Source organism: Chlorocebus sabaeus, chromosome 7, assembly GCF_047675955.1.
Source record: "Chlorocebus sabaeus isolate Y175 chromosome 7, mChlSab1.0.hap1, whole genome shotgun sequence".
NCBI classification, from domain to species: domain Eukaryota; kingdom Metazoa; phylum Chordata; class Mammalia; order Primates; family Cercopithecidae; genus Chlorocebus; species Chlorocebus sabaeus.
Window position 1 is genome coordinate 88,296,473 of NC_132910.1, and position 13,450 is coordinate 88,309,922.

The 13,450-nt window shown below is 34.0% G+C and overlaps 1 long non-coding RNA gene across 1 annotated transcript in view; it reads right to left on the reverse strand.

Annotated features, from left to right (window-relative positions):
• Positions 1–3,517: 3,517 nt before the first annotated feature.
• The window catches only part of LOC103236266 (uncharacterized), a 31,840-nt gene continuing 21,907 nt past the window's right edge, over positions 3,518–13,450 (reverse strand). Inside the window, exon 3 of the long non-coding RNA XR_005236978.2 lies at positions 3,518–4,131. This is a non-coding gene — a long non-coding RNA (uncharacterized lncRNA). The remainder of the gene's footprint in view (positions 4,132–13,450) is intronic.

Here is a 13,450-nt window from a genome sequence, read left to right on the forward strand (position 1 = left end):
TCCTGTGCTCTCTGATTGCATAGAGATCATTGATTGTGCAATTGGTTAAATCTGAGGCCATGTTCTCAAGCTGCATTTTTCTATATTACAGAAGGACTGGTCAAGAAATTATTCTCCCTCTTTCTCTGAGATCGTTTTCAGTGAACTGTAAGGCAGCATCTAAAGAGTAAGTCAGAAACGCACGTCTCTCAGTACAACTTTATATACCAGATAGGATCCAGTGACATAGGTCATAAATGGTAAAGAAAAAAGCCTTTAAGTCTCAAAAAAAGAAAACACTTTATATTCAATATATGTTAAATTTCAATATATGTTAAATAACATTCAATATATGTTAAATTTCCTTAACTTCTGAGACTTTTTGCCTAAAAAATGAAGAACACATACTTCATAAGATACTGTATTAAATGAAAAAAAAAATACATGGAATATAGTACCTGGCACAAAATAGGTGCTAAATAAGTACTAATTCCCTTCTTTCCACTTCAACCCTTTCTTAGTTAACAGACAGGAAGTAACAGATGTCTTAAAAATATATATTGTTAATCCCTAAATATATGATTAATGGCCCAGAATAGAGATTCTAAAACCTGCAATCCACGCATCGATTAACAGTGGGGATACATGCAGAGAAATAAATCATTAGGGAATTTTATCATGGTGCAAGCATCATAGAGCATACTTAGACAAACCCAGATGGTGAAGTTTGCCGCACAACTAGGGTACATGGCATACTCTGTTGCTCCTAGGTTACAAACCTGGGCAATATATTACCACTGAACATTGTAGACAATGGTCATACAATGGTAAGTGTATGTATCTAAACACAAAAACTGTACAGTAAAAATATGGTATTATAATTTTATGAGACCATCATCATATTATAATCTTATAGGACCACCTTCATATATGCCATCTGTCTTTGACCAAAATGTCATATGGTTTATGACTGTAGACCTTTTCAGCTTGCATTGGAAGTACCTAATTTATCATGCTAAATATATTTAGATTCTTTGTTGTGACCATATATAGAGTTAATATTCGTTCTTCTTTAAGCCCCTATCTTTACCTAAGGAGTAGCTATGAAATAGTGACCTTTTTATATATTGAAATTCTGCAGTAAAATAATTTAACTTCTCTTCCCTGGCAGATTGGAAACAAAATCCCGAGGAAAGGGAATAAAATAGAATGTGAAAATCTAATCAATATCCATATGTTGCCAAAAATCTGTGATGCTCAGACATATCATCCACAGTTTCATAAATGTGGCTGTCTTATTATATATTATCCTCCACACTCAGAGGGTTTCTAATAACTAAAAGAAAAGATTTGACCACAGATCAGAAAATAACTTTGGCAATTAAAAAAAATGAAACAATGTAACTAGACAATATGTAGAAAAGTGAACAGTGAGGTAAGATGGTAAAGAAATATTGATATTCAGTGAATTAGAGTGATCATAATAGTTTGCTTTCTCTTCTCTAGCCTATGTACCCCTCTGTTCAAACTCAAATGTGTTTAGGTCACTACTTTGTGGTATGTGGGAAGTGGGACAGAATTTCCATCCCACTCACGCCTGATAAAATGACCTCTGTTCCACCGCCGCTCTGACTAAACTTGTCATAACTCTGAAACAAGAAGCCAGATTTAAATATGAGAAAGTGGTAAGAAATGCTTCCTTGCATACCACTGTACAATGAGGTTTTTTTTTTTTTTTGTTTTTTTTTTTTTTTTTTTTTTTTTTTTTTTTTTTTTTTTAAATCACACCACCTTTGTGTGAATTCCTCATGCCTGTTTTTAAATCTCTGACTTTTCCCATCAAAGTAATTAAGCTGATTCCTAAAAAGGTCATCTAGACTTAACAAAAAAACTAAACGTCCTCTATTTCTCTTCTTACTATGAAGTGGACAGGCAGTGAACCTGTGCACTGTTGAATGAGGCAGGCAGGAGGAAGTTGATTCTGCAGTGCCAATTGCATTGCGTAGAAAGTCATGCCTAGTCAGCTTGCAATTGTACTTCTGTCCCTTTATCTGTCCCTTCATTTACAAGCTATTTCCCTCCCTATCTCTCTCTCTTTCTCTCTCTTCCTTTCCCTCTCTCTCTTTCCACTCTCTCTCTCTTTTACAGCACCCTAAATTAATATGCCACAAATTAACATGTTGCAAATTAACATGTCACAGTTAAAACCCTAGTTTAGAACAAAATTCTCATAGAAAGTTCCTTTATTCTGAACTGTGAGGAGGGATGGGGGTATTTCTGAACTAGATTCATCTTTCAGTTACATCTCCTAATTACCACTTTGTTATTTCTTTGTGGGGGTAGAATGACCTCCCCGTTATATATTCCTCACTCAATACAGGCATCATCTTATATTGTAATGGAAAATTTTTGAGAAGTACCATTAGACATACAAGAATTTTGAACCTAAATAGAACACGCAATTTATGTCCAATAAAAGCTAAAAATTACCTTGAACAAGCCGTTAAAACGTATTGTTCAACTGCCTCTGCATCTGCAAATGAAGACGTTTAACTCTGAACTCTAATGTCCTTTCAAAAAATTATAACACTTAAATTATATCATTAAATTTTAGTATCTTGTATAGCAGTTTATTTAAATGGCTTTCTTTTCTTTGGTTGAAAATTCATAGCAGGCAGAATTTAGAACCTAATATTTAATAGAGGTTACTCTCTAGTATGGAAAAATGTATGGCAGACAGAACTGTACTTTAATGGTCAAATCAAATAACAAAATACAACTATGTATGTATCTCTACCTATTCTCTAATATTACATAAGGAATCACATTATTTTTGACAGCTGCCTAACTCAGAGTGCAATCCTTGCTTACATCTCAGTCTGATTCAGTCTTCATTTTTTTGCAGCTGATACCATTGGGGAAGTATATGAAGACATGAAGGAGAGAGCGAAGAGTCAAATTTGTATTTATTAGCTTACTAGACTAGGCTGCTAAATGAAAACTCCCCACAGCCCTTCTGCCTCCACAGGCACGACCACTTCCAGGTCTGTAGTGGAGTCTGAGTGGAATAAAATAAGCACTGTTACACTTTCCTTTCTAACTTAATCTTATTAAAATATCAATAGTTCTTTTCTATCAATGATAGAAGATTGGTTAAGAGAAACAGGAATGCCGATTATGACAAAAATATTGCCAACACAGGACATTTTGTAGCCATATACTTGTTTTGTTTTACATGAATATGCATGAGAGTTTATTCTTATATTTTCACATGAAAATATTTATATTGTGATAATATAGTTTGCCTTTGCACTCGGAACATGAGGCTAGTTATAGACTGATAAAACGTTGTCTTTTTAACTCTCATGGATACATATATTATTTCTTGAAGTGATGAAAAATTTATTGTTGCTAAGCTTAAACATAAACATTCTTATATAATTACATGTGAATAGTTCAATGGTGCATAATTGGAAATGGAGCATGATGGGGAGAAGTATGAACCAGAGACTTTATTTTTGGAAGGAAGAAGTCTGAATTCTGTGTGCTTTATACACATTTTTCATGAAGTAGGTCCACAGTTGTAAATAATTTATTCCATAGCATACATTTATTCACCATTAACAATACTTCAAAATAACCCTTTGTTCATAAACACATGTATGAGAACAAGATAAACTTGTTGAAATTTCTACTGAGGATTGTTTAGAAAATATCCGAATGATCTGAGTTTAAACCATGCTGAATATGCATACATCTCTAATTTGTTAAAATGTTGCTAAAAATTAAAAATAAGGTTTGCATCTAGGAAGGTGACATATCTAGAGTTTGCAAGATCATATTTAACACTGTAACCCATCTATATAATTTGAATTTCCTTTTTTCATATGCTGTGTGACAAACAATTCCACCATTATAAATAACCTTCTGTATAGAGGCATACTAATGGTGCCATAAACGTATTGCTTGATGTATTTCCTACGTTTTTCTCTCCTTTGTTTTTGAAAAGATTTATCGTTATTTCTCTATTCAGCCCGCAGAAGTGAAGTGATTTCAGGATGATCTGTCTCCATCAGAAAGTACCACATGTTTCTCATTTAATTCCATTTCCGTGGAAACCTGAAGACACTTCTTGCATCGTCTTTCAATTTCCTGGAAAAAAGATAACTTTCATTATTTTGGCATGAGACACTCTTAGAATGCCCTGTGTCAAGAATAATTAGAATTTCACTCTTCAGCTTCTCTCCTGCAGTATAGTGACTGTCTAAAAGAGCCTCACTGTCTGGTGCCTGATAAATGTGTTCTTGAGTGTATGAACTGAAGTGAATCTGAGCCAAACCAGTGAGAGCTGTCCATGTGAAAGCCTAGATAAAGGTGTAAAAATGTACATGTTGAGACATTCATTAATTTACTTCATGACTATTCCATTTATTAAATAGAGGCTACTGTGACAGGCTAGCTCAGATGTTGTGTCTATAGAGAACAAGAAAATAAATTCAACTACACAGTTACCATGGCACTTGCAAATTGAGTTTTAACAGTTATTTTCATTTCATTAAAACAAAGCACTACATTAGTACTGGTCCTAAACTCTTTCAAAAGAGTTTTGCAAACTGTGGGGGCGACAAAAGAAAGTTCTTATGAAATACTGGTAGAAACAAAGAAAGCAGGGGAAAGCAATTATTTCATTTAAAATCACAAGCAAACTCTGCCTCATGCCTTACCTCACACTGCTTTCCTAGAGTCACCTGCCATTTCACAAGAGAATACTTTGTGCCTCTGCCTAGAAGACTTTGTGCTGTCTCTCTTTCCACAAAATTGAATCCCCTCTTCTCCCTTGTAACATTCAAATACTTTAGAGATTGTTCTTTCATAGCATTTTTGCCATACCATAATTGTGATATTTACCACATTGCATTTTAATATTGTATTTGTTTTCTTGCCCAATTGGATGTAAGCATTTAAAATACAGTGATGTCTTGTTTATATATGTATATAGGGGTGTGTGTGTGTGTGTATATATATATATATATGGGTATATATATGCATATATAAGTATATATGTGCATTCACAAGGGTTTGATACAAAGTTGATGCTCATAAAATGGCTAATGAATGAGTGGGTGAACAAATGAGAGAATGAATGAAGAGAGAAAAATATGATCAATCACATGTTTTCAATAGTGGATAGAATGAAAATGCCGCATTTAGTTCCAGGGTTTGTCAGAAAAGATAAAGAGATTTTTAATGGTTCTGAATTCAAATGTGGAGGTCAAATTCCAAAGTAATTTACCCAAACATTGTTTTAATACTAGACCATATATTCGAAGAAAAACTGTTCCCCATTTAATTGCATTATTTGATTTTAAATATTAGAACTCTTATCTACATGGCTAACAGAAAACATGCTAGACTTGTCTGAGCAATATAATGATCACAGAGTATATAAAATACAATTAATGTCCATCCAAATGTATTTAAAAATACAGTTAACAAACTAAAGAGCCATTTGTGAAAAATGTTGAAAGATTTTAAATAGCTGAATCTGGAAATGGATATTGAAAAGTGGAGGGGTTTTAATTAATGAGTTAAGAATCTTGAAGTAATACAATAGAAATGGGGTGGGGATAAAGTTTGTTTAAGAAATTCCAAGGCATAGCTTTATTATATTAAGGTAAGAATATGAAATGTAAAGATCAGTGTTTACCTATTTGCCTGATATATATTATGAAGGCTTCAACGTAAGTAGTAGCTGTTTAAACAGAAAGGGAAGAAGAAACCAAGATGCTTATTTAAGAGGGTATAAGCAGACTTTAATGGTAGTATGAACACATGAGAAGCCAATGAGATGGTGAGTCAAAGTAGCCATACAGTTACTTTCTATCTATGCCACTTTTGAATAAAGATTGATAGTAAGGCAGAATGATGTTGAATTAAGAATTGTTCAAATGTTATGTTTCTTAGAGAAGTTAATAAAATTAGCCTTGACTTGCTAATTTTGAGTAACAATTTATATATAACGTTAGAGTAATACTGACGCAATGGAAAGCCCAGGATAAAAAGAGACTGAGATCATTTGAAATGATCAGTTTAAAATCCAGTACTTGGATGTATGAGTGGTATAAAGGAGACAGTAGAGAATGAAATAAACATAGACAAAAGAATTAAACATAGGGTTAATGAGTAAGGCAATCAACCAAAAAACATACAAGAAAACCACATTAGAGGCAGAGAAAGAAGCTCCATATCTAAGAATCGTGAAAGCATTAACATATTTTTTCCAAAGAAATATTCAAGTAAAGGAGTCAGACAAGTCTGTTGAAGGTGCAGAGTAGTTAGTCCTGGTGATATCAGGAGTGGAGATACCCACTCACTCCAACTGCATGAGTGTAGTGGGTGTGTCTGGGATATCATTGATAATAAGTGCTAGAATTAAAAAGAAAAATTTAAACATAAAAAAGAGAAAAAGAAGAGAGAAAAATGAAATTTGCTCTGTGCTCAGAAGGGGCTCACCCAGTATACATAACTTTATAATGTATTCACTGATTAGGTAAAAGATTAAAGGCCATGCAATTACTCACCCAAGTGGATACTCTAATATTGTTGGACATATAGAAATGGACAGGGGAAGACAGGTTCTCTGTGGCTTACCAAAACTTAATCATGAAGGATAAGATAATCAATTAAGACATAGACTATCTAGTATTGTCACAAGCACAAGTGAAGTTTTTGTTTTGGACTTTTCAATTTAGAGGGAAGTCAAAATTGGTGAACATTTGAAAGCAAGCAGACATTTCCAAATAGAATTCTGGGACAAGGGAGAGAAACATTTTATTGTTCTTACAAAAACAATTATAGAAAACCTATGTTTATAGACTAGAGAAAATTTGTAAAAGGAAGCAAAATGCAAAGGCATTGCAATTTACATGGAGAGAATTATTTTACAGCAAGACATTCAAAATGTTATCTCATATCTAAGTACAGGCAAGTCATATTGCTGAGGTATGTAAGAAAAAGCAGTTCCATCAAGCATTCTATTTAAAAAAAAAAAAAAACTGAAAACATAAAAATAGAACAAGCAATTCCTTGCTTTTGGTGATAAAGTAGATGATTCTGAAAGTTGTTCAAAACAATACCAGCTAAGGTTAATAGGCTTGCTGGAAGGTTGGAAGTTAGGAAGCTAGCCAATTTTATAGAACTATACCATGAATGATATACTGGCAAATTTTCCAGTGTATTTATATTTTTTAATGTCAACAGAAGGTGCACATTAGATGCCAATTTCCTTCATCTCTCTGAAAATTTTCCTGAAATAATGTTTTCTTATAGCTTAATTCCTGATTTGATTATCCAAACAATTATGTCACATTCTATTATATTGCAGTAAATGGTAGTATCCACCAGTTGCATTTTGGCTTTTCATGAAATATTTTGAAAAGTCAACCTTTTGCTAAAGTTACAAGCATTGGAAAAAATCAAGTTTAAATTATAATTTCACCACTTAATATCTTGCAAGTTTATTTCCTTAGATGGAAAATGAGCTTAATAATACCTCCATGACGGAGTTGTTCTTAGAATCGAAAAGACTTGTAGATCTACTTGAATAGCACCTGTTACACAGTAAAGGCAGAAAAAAACAATAAAGGGCTTGAAACGCAAATTAGTATTACACACATACACACACACACACACATAGTATTATATTTCTAAAAAGGTAAAATCACAACTCTCATCTAAATATAATATGAACACATTTAAAATATGTAATTTAACTCATTAATGAATGAGAGAGCATGTAAGATGTTATATCTGTTCAACAGATTATCCTAAAAGCAAGCATACATACATAAACAGGAATGATGAAATTATTGTGCTCAATATAATAGATAATAAACTGGCTTCTTCTACAGGGTAAATGAAAATCAATTGCACCTCCACCTGTCAAAATGCACTGTCTGTATATGGATAAGAATTACTTTCACCATTGTCAGTACCTACTACTTAAATGGCATAAAGGCTGGGCATGGTGACTCATGCCTGTAATCCCAACACTTTGGGAGGCTGAGGCAGGCAGATCACGAGGTCAGGAGTTCGAGACCAGCCTGGCCAGAATGGGGAAACCCAGTCTCTACTAAAAATACAAAAAATTAGCTGGGCATGGTGGCACGCACCTGTTATCCCAGCTACTCTGGAGGCTGAGGCAGGAGAATTGCTTGAACCCAGGAGACGGAGGTTGCAGTGAGCCAAGATCATGCCACTGCACTCCACCCTGGGTGACAGAGCGAGACTCTGTCAAAAAAAAAAAAAAAAAAAAAAAAAAAAAAAAAAAAAAAAAAATGTGTAAAATAGCTCAAGGTAAATGAAAAACAGAGATAATTCTGATGTATTTGCAGAAAAGGCTACCCAGGAATAATTTTGGTTGCTGTAGCCTTGCATTTCAATTTGTCTGTTCACAATTATTTTTCTGACAATCCTCCCAACTTATTTTCATATCATAATAACAAAGAAAGACTTTGTAATTAATAATTACAAAGAATTGACTAGTTTGGTTAGGTTTGGCCTGGTTGTTTATATAGGTTCAGCAAGAGTTTTAATTAACCCTGCAGTTCTCCTTATGTGTTCTTTTGGAAATCAAATATCACAGAATATTTAAAAACCTACAAAGTCATAAAATTATTTTTTTAATTTTCATTTTTATTTTAGATTCAGGGGGTACACATGTAGATTTGTTATAAGGGTATATTTCTTGGTGCTGAAGTTTGGGCTTCTGTTGATCCTATCACCCAGATAGTGGACGTTGTTACCAGTAGAAAGTTTTGCAACCCTTGGCCCCTCCCTTACCCCAGCCATTTGGAGTTCCCAGTGCCTAGTATTCCCATCTTTATGTCCATGTGAACTCAAGATTTAGCTCCCACTTATAAGTGAGAATATGTGTTATCTTGGTTTTCTGCTTCTGTGTTAGTTTATTAAGGATAATGCCCTTCAACTCCATCCATGTTCCTGCAAAACACATGATCCCATTCTTTTTTATGGTTGCATAGTATTCTATGATATTTATGTACCACATTTTCTTTACCCGACTCACTGTTGATGACCTAGGTTGATTCCATGCCTTTGCTATTATGAATAGCACTACAATTAACATAAAAGGACATGTGTAGTTTTGGTAGAAGTATTTATTTTCCTTTGGGTCATGAGATTGCTGGGTTGAATGGTAGTTCTATTTTTAGTCCCATGAGAAATCTCCAAACTGCTTTCCACAGAAGCAAAACTCATTTACATACCCACCAACAGTGTATAAGCATTCCCTTTTCTCTGCAACTTTGCCAACATGTGTTACTTTTTGACTTTTTAATTGTAGTCATTCTGACTGGCCTGAGATGCTAGCTCATTGTGGTTTTGATTTGCATCTCCCTGATGATGAGTGATACTGAGAATTTGTTCATGTTTGTTGGCTGTTTGTATATCTTCCTTTGAAAAGAGTCTGATTATGTCCTTTGTCCACTTTTTAATGGGGTTGTTTGACTTTTTTCTTGTTGATTTGTTTAAGTTCCTTATTAATTCTGGATATTAGTACTTTGCCAGATGCACAGTTTGCAAATATTTTCTCTTTCTCTGTAGGTTGTCTGTTTACTCTGTTGAGAGTTTCTTTTGCTGTGCAAAAACTCTTTAATTAAGTCCCATTTGTCTATTTTTTATTTTGTTGCATTTGTTTCTGGGGTCTTCATGGTAATTCCTTTGCCTAGGCCAGTGTTTAAAAGAGTATTTCCTAGATTTTCTTCTGGACTTTTTTACAGTTTGATGTTTTACATTTAAGCCTTTAATCCATCTTGAATTAATTTTTATAAATGGTGAGAGATAGGGGCCCAGTTTTATTCTTTTGCAAATGGTTAGCCAGTTTTCCCAGCACCATTTATTGAATAGGATGTCTTTTCCCTATTGTTTATTTTTGTCAACTTTTTCAAAGATGAGTTAGTTGCAGCTGTGTGGCTTTATTTCAAAGGTCTCTGTTCCATTGGTCTGTGCGTCTATCTTTTGTACCAGTACCATGTTGTTTTGGTTACTGCAGCCTTGCAGTATAGTTTGAAGTCAAGTAATGTGACGCTTTCAACTTTGTTCTTTCTGCTTAGGATTGCCTTGGTTATTTGGGCTCTTTTAGGTTCCATATGAAATTTAGGGTTTTTTTCCTAATTCTGTGAAAAATGACATTGGTAATTTGATAGAAACAGTTTTGAATCTGTAGATTGTTTTGGGCACTACTGACATTTTAATGATCTTGACTCTTCCTACCCATGAGGATGGAATGGTTTTTCCATTTGTTTGCGTCTTCTATGATTTCTTTGGGCAATGTTTTGTAGTTCTCATAGAGATTTTTCACCTCCTTGGTTAGGTATATTCCTAGATATTGTATCTTTTGTGTAAGCCACAAAATTCACTTCTTTATGAATGTCTTCACAAGGAATTTTGGTTTATGCTTTTAAAGGTCTCTATTTGCTATTGGGAGGATAACAAAACAAACCCAAGAAATGTTCTCTGCCAGATTTCAACTGCAGTGCCTGTAAATCTGAGTAAATTATTTTCTTCCTGAGGTCCCCAACATTTCTCAAAGCTCTTACACTGGAAGGAATTTATCTTTCTTACATTCTAAAATGTGGAGACCAGCTCGGTCAGGGAGACCCTAACCCAGTGGTGCTAGAGGAATTCAAGACACACACAGAGAAATATAGCGTGTGAGGTGGGAAATCAGGGGACTCACAGTCTTCAGAGCTGAGGTCTCTGAACAGAGATTTACCCACATATTTATTGACAGCAAACCAGTGATAAACATTGTTTCTATAGATTATATATTAACTAAAAGTATTCCTTATGGGAAACAAAAGGATGGGCCAAAACAAAAGGATGGGCTCTGGCTAGTTATCTGCAGCAGGAACATGTCCTTAAGGAACAGATCACTCATGCTATTGTTTGTGGTTCAGGAATGCCTTTAAGCAGTTTTCCACCCTGGGTGAGCCAGGTATTCCTTGCCAGCATTCCAATCAACACAACCCCCACTTCAGTGTGGGTGTCATGGCCATCACAAAATTTCACAGTGCTGTAGAGATTTTGTTTATGGCCAGTTTTGGGTCCAGTTTATAGCCAGATTTGGGGTCTATCCCCAGCACTAAAAGACTAAGCCAAATGAACAAGGTAAAAGGCCAGCTTTTCTAACAGAACTTTTATACTTTGGCTCTGTCAAGAAAGCTAAACATTATTATTTAAAACTAACTTGTTACACTTTTTTCAGTAAGCATCATTCTCAAATAAGATATTTGAAGTATGGCTATGACTGCACAATTTGTCAATTATGTGCTTGTAAGAAGGAGAAGATATTGCAGTAGAAACTATGTAATCTACTTTTTTTTTGTTTTTGCAATGAAAATTAAGGAGAGTCAAGATTTTATAAATTCTGGAAGGTCAGAGAGAATCAGATATCATTTTAAGATGTCATATTTCAATGTATAGAAGTAGAGTTTATTAAATTGTTGTTGACTGTGAATAGCTTAAGAAAGAAGAAAAGGGTCTTCCTTACATATCTGGAAAATGAAACCTTAAAAATACATCAACAATATTCCAAGCAACCACAGGGTAATTTCCTTCAGTATTTATTCAGTCCTATGTGATTAGTTTTTGTTCTGCTGGATCTTGGCTTATCCATCCATTTGCCTGCAGCTGACTTATACTAGACTAAAATGAGTCCTGGAAATCCTACCTCAGTCAGCAGGTATGGTCTGGAAGTTATCTAAGTGATGTTTGGTCAGAAACCTATACACATGGGTCCACTCTTTTAAGGGTCAGTAGTTTGACATGTCTGGTACAATACTTTTCTACAAAACTCTGAGACCATGTTTATTTGTTGAATATACAAAGACTGGCTTGTAGCAGAACCTTCAAGCAAGTGTAAGAGTAAAATCAAAACTACCCACAGAGGATAAAAGGATTAATTTCTGACTGTGTTTAGTTTATTATGATAATTAGTATATCAGGAAGGAAGATAGTAAAATTCTCTATTGCAGTATAGTACATTCTGTCCCTAAAGAGTTTTGATCAGTGCTCTTCCCAAGGGTATATACATATTATATAAATTAAGCACATTGACAAAACTCCAGAGTTTTCCCATAAAGCATATAGTTTCAGAAATATTTATTTTAATAACATTTTACCTATACAAATTTAACTTAGAAAAAGTTGAGCATATCTTCTGATCTGACAATTTTCTATGCAACTCTTACAATAGTAACACAGAAAACAAGCCTATTTTTTTCTAATGTTTCTTTTTATATAAAGAGAAAAATAAAACACGTGTGATTTTTCAAAATCCATCCAAAAAGTCTCAAATAACATTTTAAGTGGATTTTTTCTTTACAATTTTAATGCTGGTTTTGGAAAGGCAAAATCAAAAGCATTGTCGGAGATTTGGGCCCTTGATTAGGGTGCCTGACACAGGGGCCTGAGAAGCCACAGTTGGCACGTGTATTTAATTAAAGTGACAATAAAACATTTTAAAGAAACATAGACTATGTTTATATATAGAATATTTATAGAATATGTAGAATATAACACAATTGTAAAGAACTACATCTCTTACACGAGTTAGGAAATTCTGGTCTCTCTCTCTCTCTCTTTCTCTCTCTCTCTCTCTCTCTCTGTAATAAAGAGCACTTCAAACTGAGCATAGGGCACAGAAAATTAATCTGGTATAACACAGAATCACTGCTATCCAGGAAGATTGCATTGAATTGAAGAGTAACCTTTTTTATTGTTGCTAAAGGCACTAATTAGAAATGAAGGCCGAAAGTTTGTACAAATTGAGTGAATGTTGCTAAAATTTTAACATATTTCATAGCTTTTTTTTTTTTTTTTTTTTGGAAGTAGGTATTATAAACCAGGGCAATTAAAATTCACCTTCCAAATGTTATACTTCATTATGCTTGATCATTTTCTGGAACCAACTGACACTTCACCTTAGGACAGTAAGTTCTCTCAGGGGTCTATGAGGTCAAAACAATTTCTATAAAAATACTGAGATGATAATCATGTTGAAATGCAATACATTATTATTGCTATCTTCAAATGAATTTATAAACAAGTGTTAATAGATGTCAGTTTAAATTCACAATACAGTAAATATACATAGCCACAAAGACAACAGTTATTTGGGCAGTGCTCAAGAGTATAAAAATCCAGAGATAAAGAAACCTGAGAATTGCTGAGAATTTAGGAAATAATCTACACTTATTCACTTGATAAAAGCACACACAGAATTGTATTTCTCTGACACCACTGTTACTGGTATAGTTTCAAATCCTTATATTAGCAATATCTTTTAACCCAAGTAACTAAATTCTACTTTACAGCAAAAGCACCTGGCTGGATAAAGGAGAACTGCTTGTCTTACACAGCATTACCATTATGAGAACATGTAATGAAACTT